Here is a 12737-nt window from a genome sequence, read left to right as displayed (position 1 = left end):
TCACTGTGGACTTGTTTTAGAGTTAATGTTAGTTGGTTGCAAGTGCAGCTGCATTGTGTGCCCGGAGATAAATCCGGATCTTGTCCCATATTCAGAGTTGGGCGCATCTATACGACTGCACCTATCCATCCTACCGTGAACGTAGCCGTCATCACTATCAGCGTCAGTCCTATAAATGGTGTAAAAGATCCGTCTGCTATCAGATGGACCTCTGCAAATGCTCAACACTGCTTAGATCACAATTCTGCATATACGCCAACGACACGCCCCTCTGTAAACCTCGTCTACATGCGAATGCCCAATTGCTACCCAGTTACACCCATTCAACCTCTAGTAAAACGTGACTGAGATTTGCATGGCCCAGAATCACCTATAGATACATTTCAGCTCCTGTTGCTAAAAATTGTAAGATCTGTCTGTGAAACTGACTCACATTTAATTCTGAATCGGGTCCTGTCTACTTCAACATTGGAGAGGTGTAATACCAGCATATTGTAAGGTTTTGCTTAGGGATTTCCCATATCTAATATTCTTTTATAAATTGTCTTATTTTTTGACCCAAACCTAATCCTTAACTTTTTTTTATTTCATTTTAAAGATCAATAATATTGGAAATTATTGGAACCTTGGTTTTTCCAACATGTTAAGTCTTATTTGAAGAGTAACCGAAGTGGAACAGAGTACATCCCCCTACGGCATTACTATCACAGACACACACGGAGTATCTTCTGGGAGTTGCAGGTAGGTGTCCAGCTCCGCCAGTGCACAAGTGCTCTAGAAAGATAGGATTGTACCAGTGCTGCTAGTAGGACTAGATTTGTAATATCATGTCGATAAACATCGCCTGTTCCAAAACGTTACAGAAGTATTAAGAGCTTTATCGTTTATTAATAAATTATTTATTAACCGTGTGTCAAAAAATTTGTAATAAACTTTTCTTTTTGTTCTCCCTTTGTTTTAGGACATAGGGCCTGATTCAGACCCACTCGCGAGTGGCTGTCCGCTCGCAAGTGGGTCGATGGTGTGCACTGCGCATGCGCACGACGGAGGGAGCTCCATTGTGCGCATGCGCGAGACGCGACGAGCGAAGGACTTTCCTTCGCTCGTAGTGTCTGATCAAAGGGGGCGTGCTGTCGATGTTGATTGACAGCACGCCCCCTTTGTTGGGCGTGCCAGGGGCATGCCTGCCAGACGGAGGCGTTCCCAAGGGGACGCCTACCGTCAGAAGCCGGCCCCACTGACATCACTAGTGATGTCAGTGGGAGTGATTTTGGCTCTGATAGAGCCAAAATCACTCCTGGCCTTGCGGTTGAGAAACTCAACCACAGGCTTCTGGTCGCACTGGCGATGATCACGATGGTCAAGACCATCGCAACCATCATCCTGCACGCTTGTATAGGCTGTGGGTGGTGACCCACAGCTATGCGAGCGTCCAGGAGGACGCTCCATAATTATGGAGGTGGGCCCTGATTCAGAGCGAGCGCTCTGGTCAGAGCGTCCGGCTCTGAATCAGGGCCATAATTCCTTTTGGTAATCACCCAGTGTTCCGGTACCTGTTTGGTTGGATGGTTCCTCCAAAAATCTCCTTATTAAAGCTCACCCAGGGCGAGACCATCCGAAGGCTGTATGAGCAGCACCACGTGGTTCAGGATATGCTTGTTCCCATGAAATGCCTACAAAAATCCATCACTGCTTTCCACAAGGAGATTAATGTGAGTTCTAAACAATTATTACTGCAATGTACAGAGAATATGGCAAGCTTCAAAAAAAATACATTTTTGTTATTGATAAATGATTTCCTCTGTGTCCTTTTTTTTTATTGTTTTGCAAAAAATTTTTTTTTAAATGTTCAGACTACTGGATCTGATTTGGATGCTTTTCTTGCCCCAAAACGTTATGTCCCACAATCCTTGAAACAGTCTTCCATGATTATTCCCTACCAGTTAGGAATTGGTAATCAGGGGTGTTCGAGGAGTTTAGGCGCCCAGTGCAAATCGAAAAAATGGCGCCCCCTCCAAAAAAATTTGTGGCCTGGTCCTATTGCCCAAGGTCACTTACAGGAGCATGGGCCTGATGCCCACTAATCAGTGCCACAGACCTAAGGCCTGATTACAACCACGGGTCTAGTGCCCGACAACCTGGTGGTCTAGGGAGGGGTTAATGACGGGAAGGCCTCATAGAAGGCTTACCTGTCTGGCGGGAGAGGCTGCAGTGGAGAGCTTCGTTAGCTCTTTTACTTTCCCACTCTCCAGTCCTCTGCTGCATTCTTCTGCTAAATCAGCCACGGCGATTGCATATGCAGCTTGAGAGCCCACTGTGTGCTAAGACACTTGCAGTGTCTGCATCAGGTCAGACCAGCTGTAAATGCTGCGTGAGTGGTCGATGTGCATCAATGGTACCAATGTTTATACAGAAGACCGACAGTGGACGGATGTGAGATAGCAGCAGTGGGAGTCTTTATGTCGGCGGTGCTTTGGCAAGCATTAGCCAAATGCTTGCCAATTAGCGTTCACAGCTGTGATCGCCCGCTGAATCAGGTCCACTGTCCCAGCGCCGGCCACTGATGTGTCCCACTGGGGACACCTCTCACTGGACTGCTGGTGCTGGAATCACACACTCGATCCCAGTGTGTAGCACATCTACACACTCTACATTGCCCTGGCCGGCGGCGCTCCTCTCTTCCGGGCCTGTCATGGCACCCAGGGCACGTGCCCCGCTCACCCTGGCCTCGTTACGCCACTGTTGGTAATGGCTCACCTGTAGACAGATGGTGCCCCTCCTGCTACCACAGGAAGGAATACTTAATATTTTGTGAGAAAGTGAGGCTAGTAAGGAATGGACATTGGAGGTCAGCTGAAACCTGGGTTTTGACAACCCTCATGCACTGAAAACCTGAAATATATCGGATCCCAGAGTCTGAACCCTTTCCAGAAAGAAAAAAAAATTGTGTGCGACACCCCTAATGTGGACAGTGGTGGAACTTGCACCCCACCACCCAGAGATGGAATTACCTCCACCTTTTAAACACACGTCCAATTTTCGCTGGGAGTTCTGCTTGCCCTGTCTACTAGGCCCCAATAGAGCCACACTCTGTAGCCTGTTAGCTGTTGGAGAAGACTCTCTGCTAAATCATTCCCTTATCTATAGTAGGAAGGCAGGTTGCCCTGGGTTGCTATCCAGGACTGCAGGAGGATACAGGCAGGACAAAGTCCTGATTAATCTGCAGGTAGTTTACTCTGACATTTGTCACAGCCATTATCTGCATCAAGCAAGGATTAAGGCTCAAGACAATCCTGTAGATCACTAAAATGATTTAGGCTTTCTAGTTGTCAGAGTAAAAGGACAAAACCCTTCCCTGAGTAGGTAAGAAACAAACAGGAGACCATCCTCATTGGGTAGTTACCATTGGTCCGGTCCATATGCAGGCTGATGTGGCAGGACAATTGGGAGGAAGAAGCACTGGGAGACTGGTTATAGATAGTAGGCACATGCATCTGTAAAGTGCAAGGTCCCCGACCAGTCCGAAACTGCTTCTATAACTCCTACTATTGAACACGTCATGTGTGCAAGACTCAAATGCTGCTGTGTTTATTTGTAGCCTGATTTGTTGCTAACTCTTTTAAATGTGATATACTTAGATATTAGTGAGAGCTTATCATGTTGATGGATCTTTGGTGCAATATTTCTACATACAGTATATCCTGTTTGTATTTCATTTCAGTTGTAGTCAGTGTTAGTGGTATATTTACTGAAGATCATATTTAATCGATTGAAAATCATTCAAAATCCATCAACATTTTTATTGTGTTTTTAAGTATTAGTAAATGTGTGATTTAGCCCCACACACAACATCGATGGTAATCTATTTTGAGTGATTTTCGAAATCAATTAAAATCAACTTTTAGCAAATATACCCCTAATGCTGGGTACACACTAGACGATTTCTCGGAGGATATGGCGAATTGGACGGACATATCATCTGGATCGTGTAGCGTGTATGCACTATGCGCACCCCTGCACAGCGACATGGGGGTCATTCCGTTGACCGTGCATGTATGGCAGATGGAGCGAGCCATCTGCCGAAGCCAAGAGGGTGAACAATGTATCGGTCGGTGGGACACCGGATAGTGCAGTGTGTACGAACTGCCCGGTATATCGTTCCAATCGTACCATCAGGTGTCGCATTGGCGGGTCGGGTAATATGTACCTGGCTTTAGTGTCAAGAATTCTAGACTAAGGGCCTGATTCCCTACCTATCGCTATTGCGATTACACACACATGTCTGCTGTGAAAATATGCTAATGAATGCAATCGCAAAGCCGTCGTACAGCCAGCATAGAGATGCCCACTACCACTATCTCACATCTGTAATACCTTGCAGTCCTGTGTCTACATTGGGAACATCGAGTAACATCGGCCCCTCACGCACAATTACAGCAGGTCTGACCTTACTCGGAAATTGCTATCCGCATTGCACGCAGTGAGTACTCAAGTTGCGTATGCTTTCGCAGTGGCTAATTTATGCACGCCCATGCAACGGCGTTCAAAAGGACTGGCACGCCTGCGTTTCTCCGACCACTCCCACGTCACCACCCCCAAACACTGACCTCCATCACTCACTCTGCGATGGCTTTCTTTCTGCGTGGGTGATCACTGTGCGATCACAATGCTATCACGCACACGGCGTTTCATACGCAAGTGCAGTACGCCCCATCGACCATTCTGCGCACGTGGTTGCAATTGCGATTCGTGATCAATCAGGCCCTATGAGTTGAGCTTGATGCAGCTATGTCCAGGAGCAATTTTGTTTTTACACTGGAATTTAAATTTGAGCTAGCACGTGCTCTTCCCAACTAGGGGATAAAGGGCCTGGTTCAGAGCTGAACGCTCTGAATCAGGGCCCTCCTACCTGTTTTAGGAGCATCCTCATGGACGCTCGCATAGCTGTGGGTTACCACCCACAGCTTATGCGAGCGTCCATGATGATGGTCGCGATGGTCAAGACCATCGCGACCATCGGGCTTGCGACAGAGACCCTGCAGTAGGGTCTCGCTGCCGCAAGCCCTGGAGTGATTTTGGCTCTATCAGAGCCAAAATCGCTTCCACTGACATCACTAGTGATGTCAGTGGGGCCGGCTTCAGACGGTAGGCGTTCCCATGGGAACGCCTCCGTCTGGCAGCCACGCCCCCGGCACGCCCACCAAAGGGGGCGTGCTGTCAATCAACATCGACAGCACGCCCCCTTTGGTGCGAGACCCGGAGCGATGGAGAGCCCGTCGCTCTCCGGGTCTCGCGCATGCGCACGACGGAGCTCCCTCCATCGTGCGCATGCGCAGTGGGGCAACATCGACTCGTTTGCGAGCGTCCTTTGCTCGCGAACGGGTCTGAATGACCCCCAAAGTTACTTATGGTCGTTTTTAATCTATTAAAAAAATCGATCAATATCGATGTTGTGTTTCAGAGACTAAATCACATATTTACTAACAGACAATTTTTTATATACATTTTTCAGTGTTAGTAGATGTGTGATTTAGCCCCTAAAATCAATCTTGATTGATTTAGAATTAAAATCGACCTTTAGTACATTTTACCCCTAAATCTCTCTGCAGATTAAGGGCCTGATTCAGAGCCGCTCGTAAGCGGCCGGTCGTTCGCTCCGAGCGATGTTTGCCCAACTGCGCATGCGTACGGATCGTTATACGCATGCGCGAACCAGTCAGTGCGGCTGAAAATCGTTTGTTCGCTAAATAGCGAATGCCTGCTAATGAGTGACAGGAGGAGGCGTTTGTGGGTGGTAACAGGGGAAGGTGCTTGAAAACGGGGAGTGGAGATCCGAACGCAGGCGTGCTTAAAGGTCAAAACGGGTGTTTTAAGGGTGTGCATAATTAATACTGGAGCGTCATTGACCACGTCACTGGGTTATTTTATAGCCAGAACTGCTCGCAAATTTGTGGTAGCAAACACCAGCCACAAGAATAGCAAACAGTTCATACGCTGGTCGATGTACTCGATTAATCTAATAAATAGCAGACATGACGTATGATGCGAGCGGCCAGGGGGCGTCTCTTTCAAAATTACAACCGCAAGTTTTGTTCGCTCGTTCAGACATAGAGGCGTGAACAGACCGCAAAGAGCGAACGGTTCATTTGAATAGCCACCCCTTTTTGTTGAACGAACGACCGCAAATAGCGACCGGCTCTGAATCAGGCCCTAAATCTGCCCTGTCTGCAGTGCAATGTGGTTTTCCAAGGCTCAAATTCCTTTTTTTGCTTTGTTCCTAACCCTGTATCAGCCCCTTTGTTGGGTTTTAAATCATGTAAATCTAGGGTAATAAACCGTGGTTCTTGGGCTTTTGTCAGGACTCCTGAGTCCCAGGTTGCAGCACATTTATCTTTCTGCTCTGTAACTGTATATTACATTTTGAGGCATATGTTCTTTTCTTTATTACAGGTTTACCCACTTTGGCTTTGTCCATTCATATTACCAAGTCAGCCAGGCATGGTACATCCCAAGGGCAATGAGGCTGAGCCTATGTAGATATTGGAGCATATGGGGAACCCAAGACAAAGCACTTTGATGCCAAGGCTTCAATGCGCCAGTTAGAAATGTTTGTCAGAGATGCTCATGGGTAAGTTACCGATATAAATTCCAGTTGTAGCCTCATTGGGCAGTTACTTTACCTGTATTATTTGCCTGGACTTATTTGGTCAGTATCACAAAAAACTATATTATTCCAGTACAAATGTGCAATACTACACTATTTTACCCTTAATCACTGATCTGCCTATTGAGGAAATGGATAGAATTTTGGGGCCTATTCATCATCGATAAATGGCCCGGTAATCATGTGGAAACGCTAGTTTCCGCATATTTTAGTTACCGGGCCATTCATCATTAGGGGTCCCAAATGGGCCACCTGATATTCAGCAAACTCCGAAAACTTTTTGGAGCTTGCTTGCAAGAACAAGCGCCATGTTCAGATGGCGCTAGTTTTCTGATCCCCCGCTCCTTCATATGGGTTCCTATGGGAAGGAGTTCCGGGGATGCGAAGAGGGATCCAAGCGGATCCCTCTGCCGCCTTCTCGCTACCTTTGCACATGCGTAGCCGCGCCAACGTGGAGGAGGTAAGTAATGCAGCTACTTCTCTAGTTGCGATACTAACCGAGGGGACAGTTGCCTTTCAGAGCAGTTGTCCCGGCACCGAAGAAATGATGAATTAAGTTTTCCCCGCTGCGAGTTGGATACTTAAGTATCCCTTGCAGCGAGATCAATACTTAATCATCAGGGGCCATGCGGCCTCCGATGATGAATAGGCCCCTAATTGCTGTAGCATCTGTTGTACAGCTGCCGGAAGCATAGAGTGTGATTTGTTTATTATAACCCTCCTGTGGTTGCTTTAACTGGTGCTTTAACTGATGTTGCAACATTAATTTACTTGGGGTCTGATTCATGAGATGTACGGAAACCCGTTTACATACATCTCTGATGTTTTTAGATCTGCGCAGAGACCGCACTACGCATGCGCAGATCTGGGGCTGTGATGTTGCTTGCAGTGCCCCACATGCTGCAGCATGATTGACTTGCTGCTGGCATTTGGGGGTGGCAACAGGTAACGTCCTCGGATGCATCAGCGAATCAGAGAAGCCTACAGGTGACGTCTATTTACAGAAGACGCCTCCTGTGGCATTAGTCTATTATCACACAGCTGCTGAGTACAAAGACGCGGCAACTGTATGATTTCCATCCGTTTCTGACACAGGCCATTGGTGCGCATATACAAGCAGACCAAATGCATATTTACATCCTGTAGTTGTTTATTTGCCTCCAAATGATAATTATTTCTTTCTCTGTTCAGCTTCCAAATGCTGTATGCAGACTGTTACATGAGCCGTGATGAATTCTGGGAGATGTTTGACTCTTCTTTGTATCAGAAGCTGCGAGAGAAACTGAACTGCAAAAACGCTTTTCCAGAGGTGTATAATAAAATCTGTAAAGCCGCACGTCATTGATGGCAAAAGACATAAGCTACAGAAATGGACTGTATACAAAAACCCATACTACAAGCCTTTTCCCAGCCGCTTGTAGGGGCTCTGAGCCTAATATTGTGCCATCACTGACGCAAAGACTCTTTAGAAGCTGCACCTTGTACAACCTTGTGCAATTACACCTTGGCAGTCCCAGAGTAACCTATTGTTGTCCAACGCCACAGATTTTTAGGACCCATGTAATTCAGACATAATAATTGTGATAAGAGGTCCAAAACGGAACACAAGTTTGGGAAATGAAGACCGAATTTCTATCCGGGGCTGAATGTGAGTTTTTTTTTTTCAGAAATGTGAAACCAAATAATGGTAATGTTTGTGTATTGGGAAGTGCCAACAAGCATAATGGTTTAATCAAGTGCTTTGTTTGTTTCTCTATATTTTATTATGTCATAATAAATATTGAGTTGTGTGTAGCCACCTATGACTATTTATGAAATGCATATGAGCAATGCTCGTACACCAATATACTTACAGCATCTGCCTGTACAAATCATTCCGTGGGCCCGATTCAGAGCAAAGCATTGGGCACAATTGCGCATGCGTCCGAGAAGCACTACACGCGTGTCCTGATGGTTACCAGTAGGGATCGCAGATCAATATTGCATAAAGATCCATGCAATTGCAGTGGGGCTCTTGGGCGATGACTGTGGGGTGGGGGCTCACGGCAGCGGTCATGCCCGTGACACTGGCAGCCATGGACCCACTGCAGGTCCAATGGTGCGGCCATGGATTCGCGTTGCAGCCGGTGAGCTTCTCTATAAAACACACATCCGCCGCAGCATTACCCTACAGCCGCTACCTTCCTGCCTCCACCTCGGAGTAAGGCCCGTTACCTCTGTTTGTTATGTTTAGTAACTTCCATAATTATAGAATCTCTCATTGTGCAGTGAGAGAAACATTTCATTGGGTGATCTTCTCGCATCTACATCTATATCTGCCTGTTATCTGCGTACAGCTCAGTCTTTCCATATGACTTTCCATGCAGTTGCTCATCATCTTAAAGTGAGATTAAACTGCTAATTATCTTTGCTTTGCTCTAGAGCTGTGGTGTTTAACTTCTGGGAAGTAATTTGGGGGGAATTCAGGGCCTGATTCAGACCCGGTCGCTCTGAAAGCGCTCGCTCTGAATCAGGGCCGGGGTTTTTTTTTTTTTTAGAACGGCCTCCTGGCCGCTCGCATAGCTGTGGGTGACCACCCACAGCTACAGCGAGCGGCCATGATGAGGGTCGCGATGGTCAAGACCATCGCGACCATCGGGCTTGCGATGAGACCCTTGTGGTAGGGTCTCGTGGCCGCAAGCCCCAGAGAGATTTCGGCTCTAACAGAGACGGAATCTCTCCACTGACATCACAAGTGATGTCAGTGGGGCTGCCCCCAAACGACAGGCGTTCTCATGGGAACGCCTCCGTTTGGGCAGCCACCCCCCCGGCCCGCCCACCAAAGGGGGCGAGCTGTCACTCAACATTGACAGCTCGCCCCCTTTGTTGCAAGACCCTTAGCGACGGAGTGCCTGTCACTAGCCGGGTCTCGCGCATGCGCACGACGGAGCTGGCTCCGTTGTGCGCATGCGCTGTGGGCCACCATCGACCCCGTTGCGAGCGCTCAGCGCTTGCGACCAGATCTGAATCAGGCCCTCAGTTCTATGCGATGTGATATCAGGCAGTTACAGGAGTGCCCACATCACAAGTATCCTCTCATCTCTATCTGGTGGAAGAAGAGATTTACGATGCAGGCGGATGCTATATGCCGTTTTGCGACGGTAAAGCGCATGGATGGTGGATAATTTTATTTATTAAATGAAATAACCTCTCTCTTATTGACAGTACCAAGCCTGGCATTCCTGCAGGTCTCGCTGTATTCCATCTCGTCTCTGATGATTACCGGTCATTACTCCATGTATTGGCTCCCCGGAGATCTATGAATGAATGCTGACTCAGAGCTGTGCGCTATTGCTGCCACAGATGAGATTTTCACAGTTGAGGATTTGTGAGAATATGCTAATGGCACAGCGGCCGGGACTTGTACTGAGATGCCCACCTGAGCCATCACACCTGCCGCAATTGCGTGCACATTCGCTGCATCGGACACAGATAATGCAAACATCGACTCCCTGAGTGAGTCTTTGGCCAATCAGAATGTCCACCAGAGCCATGTTATCTGCGTACTGGATCACAGACACAGCTGGAGAACCGCCCGGAACATACCTCCATTTTAGTTGACACTCCCAGTTACCTCCCACAAAATGTTCGCTTCCTGTCCATCACTTGCAAATCACTGCACCGTAATCGCAATTCAATCGCCACGTGTGCTCATTGTGGCTGTGACGCATGCGTAGATCATCGATAATCGCTCAATTGCGTGAACATCAGATTAGCGTACAACTTTGAACCCTACACTTGCTAATGACTGACTTTTGGTTTGTGTACTGATTCCCAGTGCTGTGCTGCCAGCTCCTGACCCCCGGCCTATCCCTAACAACATGTCTCATGATTCTATTGTCACCTCGGCCCAAACTTCTCAGTTGCTGCCTGGAGGAGCCAGGGGGCCACAGAATGTGCATAGCTCACAACAAAGCAAATTATGTCCTTAGGGTGGCCCTGTTCCATACTGGGGTATTCACTAGACCCATCCCCCATGTGAGCCAGCACAAACTACTAGTAGAAAGTGGGTATATTGCTGGTGCTGTGACAGCAGGTGTTTACTTGGTTCCATCAAAGACCACATCAAACTGTAAGTCCTTTTAACAGAATATTACAACTTTCGCACATTTAGTTATTAAAGATTCCACATATATCTCTCTTCTGTGCTCCTGTAACACTTTCATGGGTGCTCTGATGTCCTACAATATGACTTGCAGGATCACGCCACCTATATTAGAGCTTTAAATACTAGGGAAAAAAATACAAAAGAATTGAACAGAGGTACAGGAAAGTGAGAAAGATGTAATTATAAGGCAACCTTGTGGGAAGTAGCGTAAGCCTCCACAACTCTGTGTGTGAGATGTGATGTGTGTAGTGTATGCTATAGTAGATGACTTGGGGGGTGATGTATCAAACATTCTAAAGAGTGGATAAGTTGGGCTTAGCAACCACTCAGCTTCTACCTATCATTTTATAGAATATACTAGATAAATGCTACCTCGGAGCTGATTGGTTGCTATGGGCAACTTCACTTGTCCACTCTTTTTAGAGCAAAAGAGGCCCTCCAGCTGTTGTTAAACTACAAATCCCAGCATGCATTGTAACAGTTTTAGTAGGGCATGCTGGCATTTGTAGTTCTACAACAGCTGGGGGGCCGCTTATTGCCCACCCCTACTTTAGAGGGTCTGATTAATTTCCCTCTAACAGTCATAAGTCCTCCTTTTTAATTAATTGTATATCAATTTATGTGGTATGAATATTTGCATTTCCTTACAGTGCATAATTGCAGGCTATACAAAGTTGGATGGAAGCGTAAATACAGCTAATTCAGACAATTCTTTTACCCCAAGTATAGGCTGGTGCACGTGTGAGCTGATGTTGATAAGTAATAAGCTACGCATATGGATAGTGGGCAGGGCAGAGCACAGATGCGTACAGCTCTGCTTCCAGGCGAACATACGCATCCTTTTCCATGCACGTAAAGAGGGAGCATCTGCGGTAGAGTTGCGTTCAACTCTGCATTGACCCTGTAGTTTGTGTAGGAGAACTATCTCCTCTATAGACCATGGGGTACATTTAATGTGGTGGGTTTGGTTCTGGTTCTGGTTGCGATTGTGGTGGAAAATGAAGGGAAACAACAGATCTGGTATTCTGCCTTTTACAGATATATTTTTCACATAAAAAAACACTCACATTTACAACAATAAAATATAGCCCTGCATAAAATCTTTGTTCTCTCCAACCATAGTAGTGCACATCTTCCTACCAGAGAGCAGGGTTATGTCCTGCACCACTAGGAGATTCCTCAGATTCGTTTCCTTTGTCATCCACATAAGTACAAGTAGTGAGATCTGCTTCTACTGTGCTGTCATTCATTTATACTTCAAGTTGGAGGCACTCATGTATATAAAGTGTGGTTTTAAAATTGGATCCTTCTAGTGTGTTAAAGCATAATACTGTGAGTTCTATTCGCTGAAAAACTTACTATGGCTTTCCTTTGTTTACCTCTTTTTCTTGTTTGTTGGGCTTTTAGTATATTATTATTTAATATATCATTAAAATTTGTATTGCAGTATATAATTAGTGGGTTACTTATGTACACCACCATAGTATAACTTCCTTTCTCATTTCATTGAACATGATCATGTTGTAGTTATTAGCGGTAGCACCCTATGAGTTGAATATAAATCTGTTATAGTGTCAATGGTGAAGTTATTTAATCGGAGGGGGATATCATTGCCAACAATTATTATTGAAAGATAACAGCAGTGACTACTCCCTCATAGGACTCTAATTCATTTACCCATCCATGCTGAATCCCTCAATTACACTGAAGGACAGTGTTATGAATTGAGCTGTTGGAAAACCTGGGAGTGCTTCATAAAATAACAAGAGGTAATAACTATTGAATATCTCCTGGAACATATAAGAAACAGACCACTATATATAACAATTATCCTGATGAAAATGAGTAACGTGTGCAATTAATAGCAATAGACAGATTTTTGCATTAAGATGTTAATGATTAATTCCCACAGTTCCTCTTAACACA

The 12737-nt window shown here is 46.1% G+C and overlaps 1 long non-coding RNA gene across 1 annotated transcript; it reads left to right on the top strand.

Annotated features, from left to right (window-relative positions):
* The first annotated feature begins 648 nt into the window (after positions 1-648).
* LOC148482057 (uncharacterized) lies at positions 649-8154 on the top strand. Its single transcript, XR_015871797.1, has 3 exons — positions 649-741; positions 6451-6628; positions 7856-8154. It is a non-coding gene; the product is annotated as an uncharacterized LOC148482057 (long non-coding RNA).
* Positions 8155-12737: the final 4583 nt, after the last annotated feature.

Source organism: Taudactylus pleione, unplaced genomic scaffold (genome assembly GCF_031769625.1).
Source record: "Taudactylus pleione unplaced genomic scaffold, aTauple2 ptg000553l, whole genome shotgun sequence".
NCBI lineage: Eukaryota > Metazoa > Chordata > Amphibia > Anura > Myobatrachidae > Taudactylus > Taudactylus pleione.
Note: the sequence above shows the minus strand (reverse complement) of the source record. Positions and strands in the feature narration are given on the sequence as shown.